The 17060-nt window shown below is 42.8% G+C and overlaps 1 long non-coding RNA gene across 1 annotated transcript in view; it reads left to right on the top strand.

Annotated features, from left to right (window-relative positions):
* Positions 1 to 8793, top strand: part of LOC128344811 (uncharacterized) — a 35437-nt gene extending 26644 nt beyond the window's left edge. The window contains exon 3 of the long non-coding RNA XR_008316067.1: positions 8365 to 8793. This is a non-coding gene — a long non-coding RNA (uncharacterized LOC128344811). The remainder of the gene's footprint in view (positions 1 to 8364) is intronic.
* Positions 8794 to 17060: the final 8267 nt, after the last annotated feature.

Raw genomic sequence — 17060 nt, 5'->3', positions numbered from 1 at the left:
TTCATAAATAAATAACAATGCCTGTGGGTTGAAATGCCTCATACTGTGTCTGGTCCACCACATCTTTGCTCTAGGCCACACAGGGCCCCAGGCACGTGGTGGCACCAGAGCAGCGGCATGCATGTGTTTTTGCATTTGGTGTGTGTGTGCATGTGCGTGTGTGCTGCTAGCTAAAAGAGGAGAAAGAGAGGGGGGAGGGGGCAGGGGGGCTCAGAAAAAAATAAAAGGGAGAGGAAGATCCGGCTTCCCACCCGCTCCACCCACAACAATACAATAAAAACAAATAAAGCAATCAATAATACACAACTACACAATGTGGAGGGGGGGAACCTGTAAAAACCAGAAACAACCTGTAAAAAAAAGAGAGACACAGGAAAATATCCCTCCCCACACCCAAATACAAAAGGAGGCCCTATTTAAAAACCACTAGGGGGGGAAAGGGGACAACCCAAAGTAAAAACTCACCCCTCTTCTTCTGCCCCACACACTGGTCACACAAATTTGGAGATGACACTAAACTATTTAGGGTAGTGAAATCCACAATGGATGGGGAGGAACTCCAAAAAGATCTCTCCAAACTGGGGGACTGGATGACAAAATGGCAAATACTGTTCAATGTAAGCAAGTGTAAAGTGATGCACAGTGGGGCAAAAAACCCACCAACTTCACATATATGCTGATGGGATCTGAACTGTCGGTAAGTGACCAGGAGAGAGATCTTGGGGTCATGGTAGACAGCTCATTGAAAGTGCCATCTCAGTGCATGGCAGCTTTGAAAAAAAGCCAATTCCATGCTAGGAATCATTAGGAGGGGGACTGAAAATAAAAATGCTAATATTATAATGCCCTTATACAAATATATGGTGCGGCCGCATCTGGAGTACTGCTTACAGCTTTAGTCACTGTATCTTAAGAAGGATATTATAGAACTGGAAAAGGTGCAGAAGAGGGCAACCAAAATGATCAGGGGCTTGCAGCACCTTCCTTATGAGGCTAGGCTACAGCATCTGGGGCTCTCTACCTTGGAAAAGAGGCGACTTAGGGGAGACATGTTCGAAGTGTATAAAATTATGCATGGAGAGGAGAGGGTAGACAGAGAGAAATTTTTCTCCCTCTCTCACAACACTAGAACCAGGGGTCACCCCATGAAACTGAAGGTTGGAAAATTTAGGACTGACGAGCAGAAGTACTTTTTCACAGCGTGCATAATTAATCTATGGAATTCCTTCTCATGGGATGTGGTGATGGCCACCTGCTTGGATGGCTTTAAAAGGGGCTTAGACAGATTCATGGAGGACAGGTGGTCTATCAATGGCTACTAGTCTGGTGGCTGTGGGCCATCTGCAGCCTCAGAGGCACGATGCCTCTCAATACCAGTTTCAAGGGAGCAACATCAGGAGAGAGGGCATGCACATATCTCTTGCCTGTGGGCTCTTCAAAGGCATCTGGTGGGCCTCTTCAAAGGCATCTGGTGTGAAACAGGATGCTGGACTAGATGGGCCTTGTGCCTGATCCATCAGGGCTGTTCTTATAACACCACGGCACATATCTGGTTTGCCCCCCCCTTAGACTATTCACTTATAATAAGCTTTTTAATTTACAAACATGAGGGCTGAGCAGGTGTTATAAGCATACAGCAGCAAGTGTACAGCCAGGGTTAGTTCCTAACAATAAGAGAGTGTTTCATTCAGCACGATGCATGCCTGAGATTAAGGACATTGACTTCCAAGCATAGCTTTGTGAGAATACATGAATTATGAAGCTACCATATACTAAGATGGACCACTGGTCCTTCTAGCTCAATATTGTCTACACTGATCAGTGGTGATTAGTGGTGGCTCCCCAGGGTTTCATAGACTCAAAGAATTTGTGGTTTTTTAAAATTATTTTTATTATTTTATCTATAGTACAAACAGAAAGATTGCATTGAATGTAATGTGTATTTTGACCCTGGGTGGTCATCATAGGAGATTTGGGATATTAGGTGGGGGAGAGTTCAGCAAAATAGGGGGAAACTCTGAATCATTGCCCACTGAGCACCTTCATATTTACATGCTGTGAGAAATACTTTCAGAAAGGTGCTATAGCAGCCTGAACATATTATACATGGGCAGCTCAGGCATTTGCTGCACCTAGTGTTTATGAGATGGCACTATATATTTATTCATTTCTGCTTTACTCAATACTCTATAAATTCTCTCATTACTTTAATTTCCAGGCTGTTTGCCCAAAAAGCAGCATAAAGCATTTCTGTTTTTGCGTGTAGGTGTTTGCCGTTATGTCTGGGGGAGCATACTGATACAGTTAATATTTTCCCCCATATATTAATATATCTCTGGAAATAGGAAAATAATGGAGGTTGCCAGAACTGCATGTGGTTTGCATCAGAAAAAAAACATGTTTCTCATGTGGCTGGTCTTGACTGATATAGAGCATTATGATTCAAGATGAACATCGTTCCAGGCAGCATATGCCACTGTACAGAGGTTACATGCCGCATATGGCTCATTATAACCATACCATGTAGTCAAACATTTGCAGCCTTTTCCAAATAGACAATACCCAAGATATGTCAATCTCGGAACCAGTCTGATTTTTTATTTTTTGAATTTTTCTCAGTAATAAAAATAGTTACAATCTGTCATTGCTATTAGTCTTCCTTTTTAAGATAAAAACTTCTGAAACCAACAGAATGTTAAGAGGTAAATGAGACACATTAGCTCCCAAGGTTTCTAAATGGTGTGCCAACATATGTACCCTTTTCAACATCAAGCATCATCTTTCACAGGACTATTTAACAAGTTCTTTTGTTATTGGAACATATTTCCACAATACATATTGGAATGTAGCAGTTTCAAACTCAGTATGCACGTTTATGAACCAAATGTGGCTCCAGTGGTGAAATCAAAGAATACCACCACACCCCAGCCTCATGCTGGGGGTGATGAATTTGCCTCACTCAATAATGGGAGAAGGTAGGGGGCTGCAGCATTTCAAGAAGCAAAGCTTCTGAGCAGGGATATGTGAAACGTTTCGGGTACAGAATGATCTGTACCTGAATCTGCCTGTTTCAGGCGATTTGTGCACAAAACAAATCACCCATCTGCAAGTCCCGAAAGATTTGGCTCCAAAACAAATCACCCAAATTTCGGAGTCAAAGGTTTTGTTCGGGCCTCCATTTTGTGGCAATCTCTGTGTAGTCTCCATTTTGTGTTTGACATCTATTTGAATTTCCCGCCCTGCCAAGCTTCAGATCAGTGAATGAAAGCATGGGCTGATCTGCTGACGATTCCCTCCTGGTTCCGGATTGGCTCTTTTGGCTCTTGCCACTCCTGACTGATGCCACATTAGCCAGGGGCAAAGGTGGGGGGAGTTCAAGGAGGGATTTTCAATTAGATTTAAAGAGGCAGCAGCCACCATTCTGCCTTTCTGCCTCATGGGAGAAGAGAGAGAGAGAGAGAGAGCTTTGCTTTGCTTTACCTTAGCATGGCATGCCATGCCTTGCCTATTGCCTTCTGCCTTGCCAGTCTGTGCCCATCCTGCCTGCCCCTGCTGCTACATGCCAGCCTGGGAATGGATTATATCTGCTGCATTGCTTGTTTTTTGTTCCTGAGAAAGGTTCTCCTAGCCCGATTTTTGCTGCTCATGCAGACCACTGGGCTTGCAGGCAAGCCCGAAGGCATACAAATGGCTAGCCCGCTTAAGTAGCCTGCCCCTTTGCCCAGGTTAGCGGAGCGAGCACTCCACTAACTGGGATTAATGGATCGTGAGTTGCCGCGGGGTGACTCCGCGGCGCAGCAACTCACGAGGAGACCCCTGACGGGGAGCCTGAAAAGCAGCCTCCTGGTTCAAGGGTCTCTCCAGCATGCCTTGTGCACTCATGCAGGGCATGCTGGAACTACCAGGGGCTGTGGCCCTCAAACTCCCCAGTCCCCGCCAGCTCTGTGACAGACCCAGATGTTGTGTGGGTGGCTGCCCAGGCATGACTTGCTGCTCGTCTGCAGGGAGAGCAGGCTTAGCCCGCTCTCCTCACAAACCCTCCCCAGGCTCTTCTCACAGAAGAGCCTTTTTGTCTAGGCTATGACTTGAGGTGGAGGTTCACATGACTAATCCTCCACCATACAAAAGGCTTCCTAGAAAATCTAGATATTGGGTAGAAGGCTCAATTTTTCTTCCTGACATCTGGTTTTATATGTGCAGGGATGGGGGCTGGTGCTTGGTTTTTTGCATAGAAGAATATTAAGTCATGAGAGCCCGAACTGGAACTGGTGCAACCCAGACATATGACTCATGCCACAAGTTACTCCAGAGCTCATCTGTGCTAAGCTCCAGAATTAGCACAACTACTTAGTGCAGCAGCCTTTTGCTAGCACAACCTCCCTGTGCAAGTACACCATTACAATGTCTATTTATTATTATTATTATTATTATTATTATTATTTTATTATTTCTTGTTTACACAGTCAGATAGGTGTTATTGACTGGTTTGTCAATCCAGACATCAAGTCCTTCCCAAGGACCTGGGATGGCTGAATTTTATTATCAATACTGTTGGTTATTATAGATATCATAGCAAAATATAGGCTGTTCCCAGTAAAGCTGCTTTTTGTAATTGGCTGATGGTGATTTCTGTGGCCCCTATGGTGTTGAGGTGCTCTTCAAGGTCTTTTGGAACTGCACGCAGGGCGCCAATTACCACTGGGAGGATTTTGGTCTTTTTCTGCCACAGCCTTTCAATTTCAATTTGTAGATCTTTGTATTTTGTGATTTTTTCTATTTCTTTTTCTTCTATTCTGCTATCCCCTGGTATTGCTATGTCAATTATTTTGACTTGTTTTTCTTTCTTCTCGACTACAGTTATATCTGGTGTATTGTGTGGCAGATGTTTGTCTGTTTGTAGTCGGAAGTCCCATAATATTTTTACATCTTCATTTTCTACAACATTTTCAATTTTATGGTCCCACCAATTTTTGGCTACAAGAAGCTGGTATTTTTTGCAGATGTTCCAGTGTATCATCCATGCTACCTTGTCATGCCTTTGTTTGTAGTCAGTCTGTGCGATCTTTTGACAACAGCTGATTAGGTGGTCCACTGTTTCATCTGCTTCTTTACAAAGGTGGCACTTGCTGTTTGTTGTTGACTTTTCTACTTTTGCTCTTATTGCATTTGTTCTTAGTGCCTGATCTTGTGCAGCCAGTATTAAAGCCTCTGTTTCTTTCTTCAAGTTGCCATTCTTAAGCCATTGCCAGGTCTTGGTGATGTCTGATTTTCCACTTATATTGTGCAAATATTGACCATGCAGTGCCTTGTTTTTCCATTTTTCTGCTCGGTTCTTGACTTGTTCTTTCTTGTAGGCCTGCTTTCTTTCATTGGTGTTGAATAGTTTCTCGTTATTGACCATTCTAAGTGCATCTTCTTCACTGTCCTTGATATATTCTTCAAGGCCTCTTTTCTCCTCCTCTACTGTTTGATGGACTTGCAGCATTCCTCTTCCACCTGAGCTGCAAGGGAGGTATAGCCTATCTACATGACTGCGGGGGTGCAGAGCATCATTGATGGTCATGATTTTCCTGGTCTTAGGATCTAGCGTCTCTAGCTCTGCCTGGGTCCAGTCTATTATTCCTGCAGTGTATCTGATAACAGGTATAGCCCAGGTGTTTATGGCGTGTATGGTGTTCCTGCCATTGAGTTTGGACTTTAGGATTTTTCTAACTCTCCTGACGTATTCACTTCCCATTTTTCTTTTAACTTCAGTGTGTGCAATGTTATCAGCCTGGAGAATGCCCAAGTATTTGTAATGTTCTTTCTCTTCCAGGTTCTTGATCTTGCTTCCATTGAGCAATTCTATTCCTTCTGTTTTTCTTATTTTCCCTCTGTTCATTATTAATGCAGCACACTTGTCTAGTCCAAACTCCATTGCTATATCGCTACTGAATATACAGACAGTGTTTAGCAGTGATTCGATTTCTGACTGGGACTTTCCATACAACTTCAGATCGTCCATGTACAGCAGATGGTTGATTTTACTTGATGTTTTAGATGTTTGGTATCTGAGGACTGTTTTGTTTAGTATTTGTGAAAGGGGAGTCATGGCGATTACAAACAACAGAGGGAATAGTGAGTCCCCTTGGAAAATACCTCTTCTAATGCTAACCTGTCCAAGTTTCTCACCATTGATTGTTAAGTGTGTACTCCACATGCTCATTGCTTTTTTAAAATAAATATCTGAATGTTTTTGCTGACACCAGTTGTTTCTAAACTTTTTAGTATCCATGTGTGAGGCAATGAGTCGAAGGCTTTCTTGTAGTCAATGCATGCAACACTTAGATTTGTTTTTCTTCTCTTGCCATTTTCTAAAAGCATTTTGTCAGTCTGCAGCTGGTCTTTTGTGCCTCTGGTGTTTGGATAATTTCCTTTCTGTTCAACTGGAAGCTGTTTGTTAGTTTATAAGTGTTGCATTACTTCATCTGCTATTATTCCAGTTAATAATTTGAACATGGTTGGCAGGCAGGTTATGGGTCTATAATTACTTGGAACTGCACCTTTTGCTGGGTCTTTCATTATGAGGTGAGTTTTCCCAGTTGTTAGCCATTGTTCAATATCACTTCCTTGCAAAATGTGATTGAGCTGTTTTGATAGTTGTTTGTGAAGGCTTGTTAGGTGTTTAAGCCAAAAGCCATGCAGTTCATCGTCTCCTGGTGCAGTCCAATTTTTAATTTTCTTTGCTCTTTCACTTATTAATTCTGGTGTTATTATTAGATCTTGCATTTGTTGGTTACATTTTTCGACCTCTTTCACCCAGCCTGCTTTTTTATTATAATCTATTGGATTGTCCCTTAATTTCCCCCAGAATTGCACTGTTGCTTCTTTATTTGGTATTTCTACGTTTCTTGCAGTTTCTGCTTCTATGCTTTGGTAGAAACGTCTCTGATTCAACTGGAATTGGAGATTCTGCCTGTGTTGTGTAATTCTGGCTTTGTATCTGCTAATCTTCTTTGACACTGCTGTTATTTGCTGCTTTATTATTTCCAGGACTTCTCTAATTCTCCTTGAATCTAGGTGATATTTTTGGATCAGATACTCCTTGGTGTTTTCATTCTTCAGCTTCTTGTCTTTCATATCTTTCAATTTACTAGCATCTGATCTAAGCCTGGCAATTTTATTTTCTAATCTAATATTCCATTTAGGTGATGTACTACTTTCTTTTTTTTACAGCTCCACTGATCTTATATCCAAGCTCTTGTGTTGTTGTTGTTGCTGCACTGTACATTAGTTGGTTTGTTTTTTGCAAATTATTGGTTGTTATTTCTGCAAGTGCAGCATTGACATCTTTTAATGCCTGAGCAAGTTGTTTTTTGGCAGCTGTTTTTAGAGCTGGAAGTCGAACCCTGGTGGTTGTTTGGTTCATGTGCTCAGTTATTTTTTGCTTTAGTTCTTGTTGCTTTTCTGTTAAATGGCATTCGGGTTTTTGAGTTGAAAGCTAAGGGGAGGTTGCCTGGTTTTGATTTTGAAACAGTTCAGTCAAATGAAAGAGCCTTTGCCCCATGTTTTGCTGCTAGATGTGTTAAATAGCATGGACAACCAACACCAGAAACCTTTCCATCAGTTTGTTTCTTCTGTAGAAGCCTCAGGACTCCATTGTGTTTCCCAGTCATTACAGAGGCATTATCTGAGGCAAAAGCAACACAATTCTCTAGGCTGAGTCCTGAATCAGAGTGACATTTTTCAATGGCTGCTGCAATGTTTTCAGCATCTGCATGGTTTACTGTGGGCATATCTAAGTAAGCCGTCTGAAACCTCAAAGGTGACAAGTACTGGAAAGAACTTGTCATCCTTGTCAGACTCAGAAATGCCATCAGAACTGAGCGGAAAGTATTTCTTTAATTTTCCAGAACTTGATGATATTTACTTTTGGATGGCATCTATGCTCTCTTTTCCAGTGCAGTAGATAAGGTGACTGTCGTTTGTGCATCCACAACTTGCATATTTCTTAGCTATTTCACTGTCTGGGAACATTCTGCCTACCAGTTCACAGCAAATGGCAAATTATGCTGTAGTATCTACCCCTGAAATGTGGACCTACTTTCACTGCCTTGTCTGTCATTGGGTTGTTTGGATTGCACCAAATGCATGGGAGGATTTTAAGCTCTTTTGACTTTCTGCATATGTCCTGTACTTCACAGTCACTATATGCAGTTTTACATCCTGAATCCCAAAGTGGCATACCAAGAAATCACATGCACCTGTGGAACAGAAAGCATAGGTGTTTCCTTTCCTAGATGGCTTTATGAATCCCTTGCCATCTGAAGAATTATGACAAATTGAATATGGTTTCATTATGTTTTTGTTTTGATTTCTCCTTAGGCATACTGGTGTTTGGAGGGTCTTCAAAATAAACTGCGAGTGTTTCCCCAAGAAACGTGGATAAAGCTCGCAAATGAAATGCCTCCCCTATTGCAGGGATAAGCAATATTAAATTTAAACAGAAGAAGTTATGAACAAGCTGGTGGATAATGCTCCCAAATATAGTATCTTCCTTTATGCAGAAATATTAGAAAAATAAACTGAATAACTTGTGAACAAGCAAGGTGTATATGGCTCCCAAATGGAATATCTCCCTTTCTGCAGGGATATATAATATAAATAGAGGAAATTATTCTGAAAAGCAAAGTCAGTGCTCTGATCCTTTCTGTAGGGATGTATAATATAAACAATTCTGAAGCAAGTGCTCTCTCAAATGAATCAGACCTTTTTCTGCAGGGAAATCCATGCACTCTGAGACAAACAGTGAGACCTTGTGGCCAGAGGTTTATATACTCCTGGCAGCCATACTTACTCCCCCGCCCTCTTTGACAAGCAGGAGAGATGCACAGAGACATCGTCTGAGGGAAGCTCCCTTCAGAGAGATGAAGTCTCTGTGTTTCTCCTCCCTCAAAGCTGGAGAGGGCAGAGAATGAGAGACCAACATCTCTCTGAAGTGAGTGGGGAGGAGGGAGGTGGTGGGAATCATGAATTTCTATTGCAGAGTCATGAGCTGGGAAATGAAATGGCAAAACATGACTGTCCTGGGTAAATTGGGGCAGTTGGCAGGTCTGAGATTGATTGATTGAATGATTTATATCCCGCCCTTCCAAAAATGGATCAGGGCAGTTTACATCAAAATAAAACAATTAAAAACAAAACTATAAAAACAGCATAAAACTAATTAATAATTAAAACATTTTAAACAGTTAAAAACCCTGGAGAACCAGACTGAACATTTACAGCAATTAAAAACAATTTACAACAAATTAAAAACCCTGGAAGGCCAGGCCAAACAGATAGTTTTTAAGGGCTCTCCTGAAGGCCAGCAATGAATTCTGGTTACGGATTTCTGCTGGGAGTGCATTCCAAATATTGGGAAATGAATGAAGTTATCATCACAAAGTCTTCTGGGGGATCAGCCAAGGCTCCAGACTATTTCACAGAGTGCAGTTCAGTGATAAAACTATTTCTGACATCCTCTTCATAGAGCAGTTCTGGAATCATGTGGCTGAGTGTTCCCTTTCACTCTGAAAGAGTTCATCAGTTCTCCACAGGGGCGTGACTATAATAGGGCAAGGGGAGACAGTTGTCTGGGGGCCCACTGCCTTGGGGGGGCCAGAGGCAAATCACATGACTGATTCCCCCAGCCGCACATCCGCCCAGGCTTCCTTCAGTTGTATTTATCCTCCAAAATTGATATGAGTGTTAAGACCTGGAGCTACCAGAACAGCATGTCTTTCTCTAGTATCATTAAATGACTTGCATTGTCCACAATTTATACACACACACACACTATGCTTTTTGTTACCACTATTCAGCCTCATTTAAGATTTCTTTACTTCATGAGCTGAGCTTCAGTGGGGGGGGGGGGCAGTTTTAAAATTTTGTCTCTGGGCCAACTCCAACCCTACTATGCCCCTGGTTCTCCACAACCAGAACTTGCGGTGATGGGGAAATACAAATATGTTGATGCTAAATAACACACTGAGACTATTCACATGGGTAGCCAAACCAAGGCTTGGTTGCCTGTGTGCACTGCTGGGACTGAGCCTGATCCTGGTGCTGCCTTGACCCCTAGCTTGGGAATTTACCTGCTTAAAGAGTTAAAGGATCTGATCCTGGTTATCTATCCTCCTTAAATGTGGTTTAACCATAGTGGTTTGACCAGGATTGGCTAGGAAATCTGTGTTCTCACAACCAGCTCAGTAATCCTGTTTAACTTTTTAACTAGGATTGTTGTGATTGTGAGAAAGCAGCCTACAAGGATAAGTTCTCGCTTTTGGTCCAAAGAAACTATCAAAATTGTTACCCTATGGTCAATCCTGTCATCTCCCTCATTTTCATTGTGGAATAATCTCCTCTTGTCCAGTTTACCAAAGACAAGAAAATACCATGGAGCCATTGTCTTCTGAATATGTATTTCCAGGATGGGCCACCTCTTCATAAGGAATAAGTTTGAGGAGATCATAGATATTGCTCTGAAAAAAACAGAGGCAGAAGCATAACCCGTAACCGTGCAAAGCAATAGGGTACAACAATAAATTTTGATTGTTCCTGTTAGAAGACTGCCTCCCAAGCTTACCAGACAACCCTATCTCAACTCATCCTAAAACCTCCTACTGTAAATGTAGATTGCAACCCATTAAAATTAAACAGTCTTTTGGTATGTTGTACATTATCTTGATTCACTGTGTACCATAAAACATTTAAAAAAGGTGCTTTTTTTATTTCATGGGCAAGACAACCATCACATTCAAATTACAGTATAAAGGAAATGTGCCCAGTTCAGTTCATAAGATACTGTGATGGTGGTGGTGCAGGGGTGGGTTAGCTCATCATTAACACATTTCTGAGACAGAATAGTGGCCTCGGTCATCAAGAAAATCAGCTGGGCTCATGAAAGTTCAGATCAGAGGCACTTTACATCTTTTCTCCTTCCGCCTCATTTGTAAAGTATCTGCAAGAACATTAATGCAACCGTATATGTTGAAGTGGTACCAGTAAAGAAGAGTCTTTCCCAAACCATATTTTTATTGATGATTACTCTGGCATCAAATGGGGAGTAAATCCAAGTACTTTACTCAGATTAGGATTTAGCTGAGTCCTAATCTGAGTAAATTACTTGGATTTAAGAAGTGGTAGTCCCAGGGAAGGCAGTTGGAAGGTCAAGGTACTTCCATTTAAATTTTAACTAGGCTGAGATGAAAGTTCACTGGTAAATTTTTTGTGGCTCGAAAGGGGGGCAATTGAGGCCCCCAAAATGTTTCATGAACTTCTGCTCCCCTTTTCCATCATCACATGTTCTTTGGTCATGGCAATGGTGGTGAACCTGCTCCTCGATGCTGCTTGGGCTCCCCCCCCCCCAATTTCATCTTACAAAATGCCTGGTCCCTGGGATTCATGCCTCCTGCTTTCATTGCTGTGGAGGTTTTTAAGACTGTTTAAGGCCCAGCATCATAAGTTATTGCTAGATAAAGAAGTGTCTTTATCTCCTTGGATATGTTTTGTTCAGAGTCAGAATGGTCAAAGTATGGGTGAAAGTTTTCTATACTTTTAATCCATGCTTGTGAATGGAATGAAGATCCTAATCTATACCATGCTAACAAATATGGAACCAAGCATAACAAGTAGATTAGCCTGTAAATACAAGAGAACCCCTTTATTTGTGGGGGTTGCATTCCATGGGGGGGCATGGATAGTGAATCCGCAAATAATGGAGCATTAAATATATATGTAAATTGGGGGGTGGATGGGTTTAGGTTCCTGCACTGAACAAATATGCCCACAAAGGGGTGGGGAAAATAAGCTAAATAAAGTGCCCTACCATGCTTCTCTACCCTTCAAGAGTCCAAGGATGTGCTTCAAAAGTAAGGAAATCACCGAAAATCAACTGAAAATCATGTGCTTTTTCTGGTTTTGTGTGTGTAAAAAGAGCCATACAATGGCTCCCAATCTCAAAATGGCAGCCAGAAATGACCTCTGACGTAATTTCTGGCCACCCCCGACCTGCAGATATGCTATTTTTCCCACATATATTAAGGTCGGGTATCCATTACCCAGCTGTGGATATGTGAAACCGCGGTTGCTGGACCCATGATTAACGAGATTCTCCTGTATAGCATCAGTCATGAATTTGATTCATGATCACCCCTTCCTTCTCATGCCAATGGCAACTCCTGAAAATCTATAGGGATATATTTTCAGGAATCATGGTCAGCTACAAAGGGAAGGGCTTCAGACATTTCCCCTGCCCCATAGCACATGCTGCATGTTTACTGCATGTACACTTCATTAATCTGGATGTCAGCCAGTGTTTGTTTTACTCTGTTTTGAACATTCTTGTAGACATGGTCAACAACTTACAACCAATTCCTCTTTTCTTGTTCTGAATTATAGATCTTATGCTGTGATTCTGTTTCAAACTCCACTGAAAAATCTGGGACCTTTATGCAATTTGGCTCCCCCAATCCACACATAACATTTTGTTCTGATCAGAGATAAGCCACTGATGCCGAGTGACCTTCAAGATAATGCATGGGTTCTTTTTAACTTTCCTGTCATTTTTATTTATTATAATGTTCTACTGCTTGCTAAAATCCCAATAAGGCACTATATTATGAAGATAAGACTGTCTGTAAGATGGCATTGCATTTTCATTCCCAGAAAAGGTGTGCACCCAGAGTCAACCTTAAGGCTTCTTGGCTAATGTATGTAGATGTTATTTTATTATCAAGACAGCTGGTTGCAAGCACAGTTCTCTAATTGAGAAGCAGCATTTGTCAAGTGCAGGGGTAGATTGCACTCATCCTAATTCAAATTCTGCATGTGTTGAAGTCAGCATTCCAAATTGCCTCTGGAGGGACATCCCATCAGTACCTATAGATATAGTTCATTCACTTGGATTTCTCAATATTATGGTTTGGAACTTATGGGAAACATGCATGCCTATTTTCTGGAGCACCTTTTGAGACACTGATGGAAGAGTGAAAACTTAAAGCTGTTGGGATGTGAGGGGTCTCCACGCCATGTCCCTCTTCAATGGATTTCTCACACCTTGTCTAAGCATGTCCTTGCGTGTGTTCGGCCCGGGGACTATTGAAGGGAGCATTCCCAGAAGTGGTCAGGAGAGCTGAAGTAATTAGCCAATGCCTGGCAGCTGCGGCCACAGCACCAACAGACGGGCAGATAGCCTGTCCCACAGGGAGTTCCCTTTAAGAAAAGGAGATGATTCTCCTCCTTCTTGGGGGCGTGTGCCTCCATGAGACATGGGGCCTGCCTCCCGAGAAGGATGCCCAGATTGCAGCACCTTATTTAAATGAGATCAAGCTGATGGTGAGAGGACAGAAGAGGAGGAGGGCTTCCCTCCCTGGAGCTGCCCAGCGGGGCTGCTAAAGACTGGTGGTCCAAAGTGAGGTAACCTCCCCAGTCACAACAGCTATTCTGAGGCTCAAAAGGGGATCTCCTCCTGAGGTAGCTAAGCCTCCCAGGGCCCATCCTAACAACAGCTTAATACACAGAAACTATTGTTCATTATTAGAAAGAAATCTCAAAACATTTTATTTTCCATTCCTTATTACAATAAAGCAGCAGATTTTAAAAAAACAGTCTAAAAATATTCACAAGTGTGCTTTTACCTCACATCCTCACTGATTAAAATTGTCCCTCACCAATTATAATTGGCCTCTATTGGTTTGTGTCCTTAACTCTCAGCTCCACTGATTTAAATTTGCCCTCACCAATTAAAACTGGCCCCATCAATTAATCAACTAAAGCTTGAATTGATTGATAAACTGATTACAGCTTGCAGCCCTCCTAGTTTCTTTTTGTCAATTCTTGGAAGAGAAGTACCTCTTCTTTATAAAACACAGCCCACATTGTTTTACAATAGAAGAGACTTGAGTCCTCTATGCCTTAATCACTCAGCCAGTCAAGAAGAAGCCCACAGCTGAGAGCAGCTTCCGATATATTCTTTGCCTTTAGATGTGCCCTTTCTCATATAAACATGATGGCTACAACCTCTAACTAATTAATTGGTTAGGCTGCTCTATTAAAGCCCTTTTTGACTGTTTAAGAAGACACTGAGCTGGGTCTCACGATCAGTGAGACCTGGTTTGGGAAGCTCAGCGGGGAGAGCGGGCTAAGCAGATGATCAGGGCGGGAGCCCTGGGTGGCCAGATTGGCCACCCACACGATTGCTGGCTCCATGACGGAGCTGGGGGCTGGGGAGTTTGGGAGCCACGTGGCCCCCGGAAGCACCAGTATGCCCTGTGCGAGAGCTCAGGGCATACTGAGGAGACCCCCGAGCCAGGAGGCTGCTTTTCAGCCTCCCGCTGGAGGTCTACTTGTGAGTAACCATGGTGCGGAGCCATGCCACGCCTACTCATGATTAAAAAAACCCGGGTTTGCAGAGCGCTCACTCCGTAAACCCGGTTTAAGGGGTGGGCTACTTAAGTGGGTTACCCGCTCAAGAACCACTGGGCTCGCAGCCGAGCCCGGTGGTTCTCACGATTGTAGAAAATCGGGCTAGTGGAGACTAGCCCGATTTTCTATAATTGTGTGAATAGCCCCATTGAGGCTGTTCTCATGAGCAGCCAAGACCAGGCTAAGGCAGGCAAGACCGGGCTTTGCTGCCCATGAGAACTGCCAGGATCCACGCAGATCCTGGCGGCGCAGTGGTGGCAAACCCGCCTACAGAGCCTGCCAGTTAGCCAAAGTTAAGGGTGCGAGCACGCCCTTAACTCAGGGTAATTTCTCATATGCAAGCTCCAGCTGCTCCCAGACAGTGCTGGCATAGGAGTGGGCTCCCAGCTGTTGCCAGGGGGATCCCTACAATGCACCGAGCACTTGTGCAGTGCATTGTGGGATTTCCAGAGGCTGGGATGATGCATACCGATCCCTGTACTTCCGTGCTGCCTGGACAGACGATCCATGTGCCCAACAACGTCTTAGTAATCATCTGCAGGGAATGCAAGGTTATGCAGCTTTTCCTCCTGGCCCGCCCTCCCAAACGGACGTGCAGATGGGCCAACTATTGATTAACCGAGCAATGCATTTTATTTGGAAAACGTTATCATTTTAACTTATAAACCTTGCAGATGGCTGGCACCATCTTAGAAGAAAGGCAGGTGCAAAGCTGATGTTCAGTTCAGTATGGGCTCTGTATATCGGCTCTGTGCTCACGTGGGCTCTGTGGAACCATGGGGTGATGTCAAGATCATAATGGATGCTGCAGTACAAAACCAAAGATGATAAGACGAAACTGACCCTCCATTGTTCACTTCACCAATATGCACACCTGTTCTTTCAGCTGCATAGCTGGGGTCACAGATGAAGAATGTGCTAATAATCCTTTTTTCATTTTTGGTTACATCAGCCTTCAGTTCAGCTGAATGTGTACTGAATGAGAAGAGCAGGGAGGTACTTGAAGAAAAAGGCATGAGTTAGCAGGCCATTGTTGTGCTGCAATCTTTGATTTGGATTCTAGCATCCATGATGATCTTGGAATCTTCCCTTGGTTTGTTTGGCACAGAGCCTGAAAGTCAATTCTCCCAATAGATTGCCCTAAGGCATTCTCTACAACAATGTTTATTGAACTCTACCCCTAATATATCACATATATTGTGCTTTTTAGTTCCTAGCCCAGCTGGATTTCATGACAATCCAGAATATACTTGGCTTTGCCTAGAAAATGCAATGCCTTTTCTTGATCTCCAGAAAATGGGCTCTTGTTTGCTTTGCTTCCCCCTTGCTATACTCCCTGTTTCAGAAGGTTTGTTTTCAGATTCTCTTAGAGCAGAACCTCCCCTGGGAATTGGTTTTCCTATTTTTTTTAAAAAATATTTCTCTTCTAGTGCCATGCTTTTAATTTCTGTTCAGTTTCTTGAAACAAAGCTTTGATTAATTCATTAGGTTTCTAGTGTTTTTAGCTTTTTATAAAGCCTATTTATGCAAGATTTTAAAAAATATATTTACACAATAACATAAGTTTTTCTTGTCAGAATACTTTCAACCAGATTGCACCACCTCCTCCCTGTGAAAGTGTTCTCCATTACTGTGATGCTAACGGTGTTTCTCTGTTGCTTCACAGGTCTTTGGCTATATACAAAGGGGCTTTCACAGATGGATAACTGCATGCCACCAGACAGATGTACACATGTCAGTGTGTTGGAGACATGCTGTAGCATTATCTGTGCTCAGCAATTTAGGTGTGAATAATGCTTTTGCTATACAAAACAGAAAGAATAGTGACTCCAGGTGGGTCTTGTTCAGAATAGCCCTTGCCAAAGTGCTATTTTCAGTGGAGGCCCTTCCCTTGTCCACCTTAAAAAATTGTTTAAAGAAATTGTTTAAAGAAAAATAGGCTTTCTTTGCACCAATGGTATATATACCAATCTGTGCTGCCAACAAAAGAAGCTGTAGTGTAGAAAGGCTTGGGACGATAATATCAGTGTGCCATCCTGCTTCCTAATTGGTGATTATCTAAGAATGGCAAAATTATCATCAACAACAAGTCTGATTAAGGGAGACATGGAATTCAGAATAACAATGGCATGTACTGAAAGAGTTCATAGATCAGGTTCTGCCTTTTGCTTGATTATGGTCTGTAATTAAGTAACATCTTTAAAAGGCACCCTCATTTTTATATCTCTCTAGCAGTACAATCCTATTCAATTTGTAGATGGGGCCTCAGCTGAAATAAAAGGGATATGAACCCTTGGAAAATTGTCCTTTTGCCCCCCCCCCCCAGATCACAGCACCATGATATAGTATAGCACCTGTAGTGGAAGGTGCTATAGGGGAAAAAAACAGCCTTCTGCTGGGCTGGGGAGGATGAGTGGCAGTCGGGGGGAGGCAGGAGATCCCCTGCCTCCCCTCCAGATGATCCAGTCGTGATCCTAGCTGTGCACTTCACACACCCACACACGGCCGTTCTGGAGGCTAGGAAAATGTGTCCCGGCCTCCAGATATTCCACAATGCACCATGTGATGAGTGCGGTGCATTCAGGGATTCCCCCACGAGTCGGGCACTGTAGGTG

Source organism: Hemicordylus capensis, chromosome 1 (assembly GCF_027244095.1).
Source record: "Hemicordylus capensis ecotype Gifberg chromosome 1, rHemCap1.1.pri, whole genome shotgun sequence".
Lineage (NCBI taxonomy): Eukaryota > Metazoa > Chordata > Lepidosauria > Squamata > Cordylidae > Hemicordylus > Hemicordylus capensis.
Note: the sequence above shows the minus strand (reverse complement) of the source record. Positions and strands in the feature narration are given on the sequence as shown.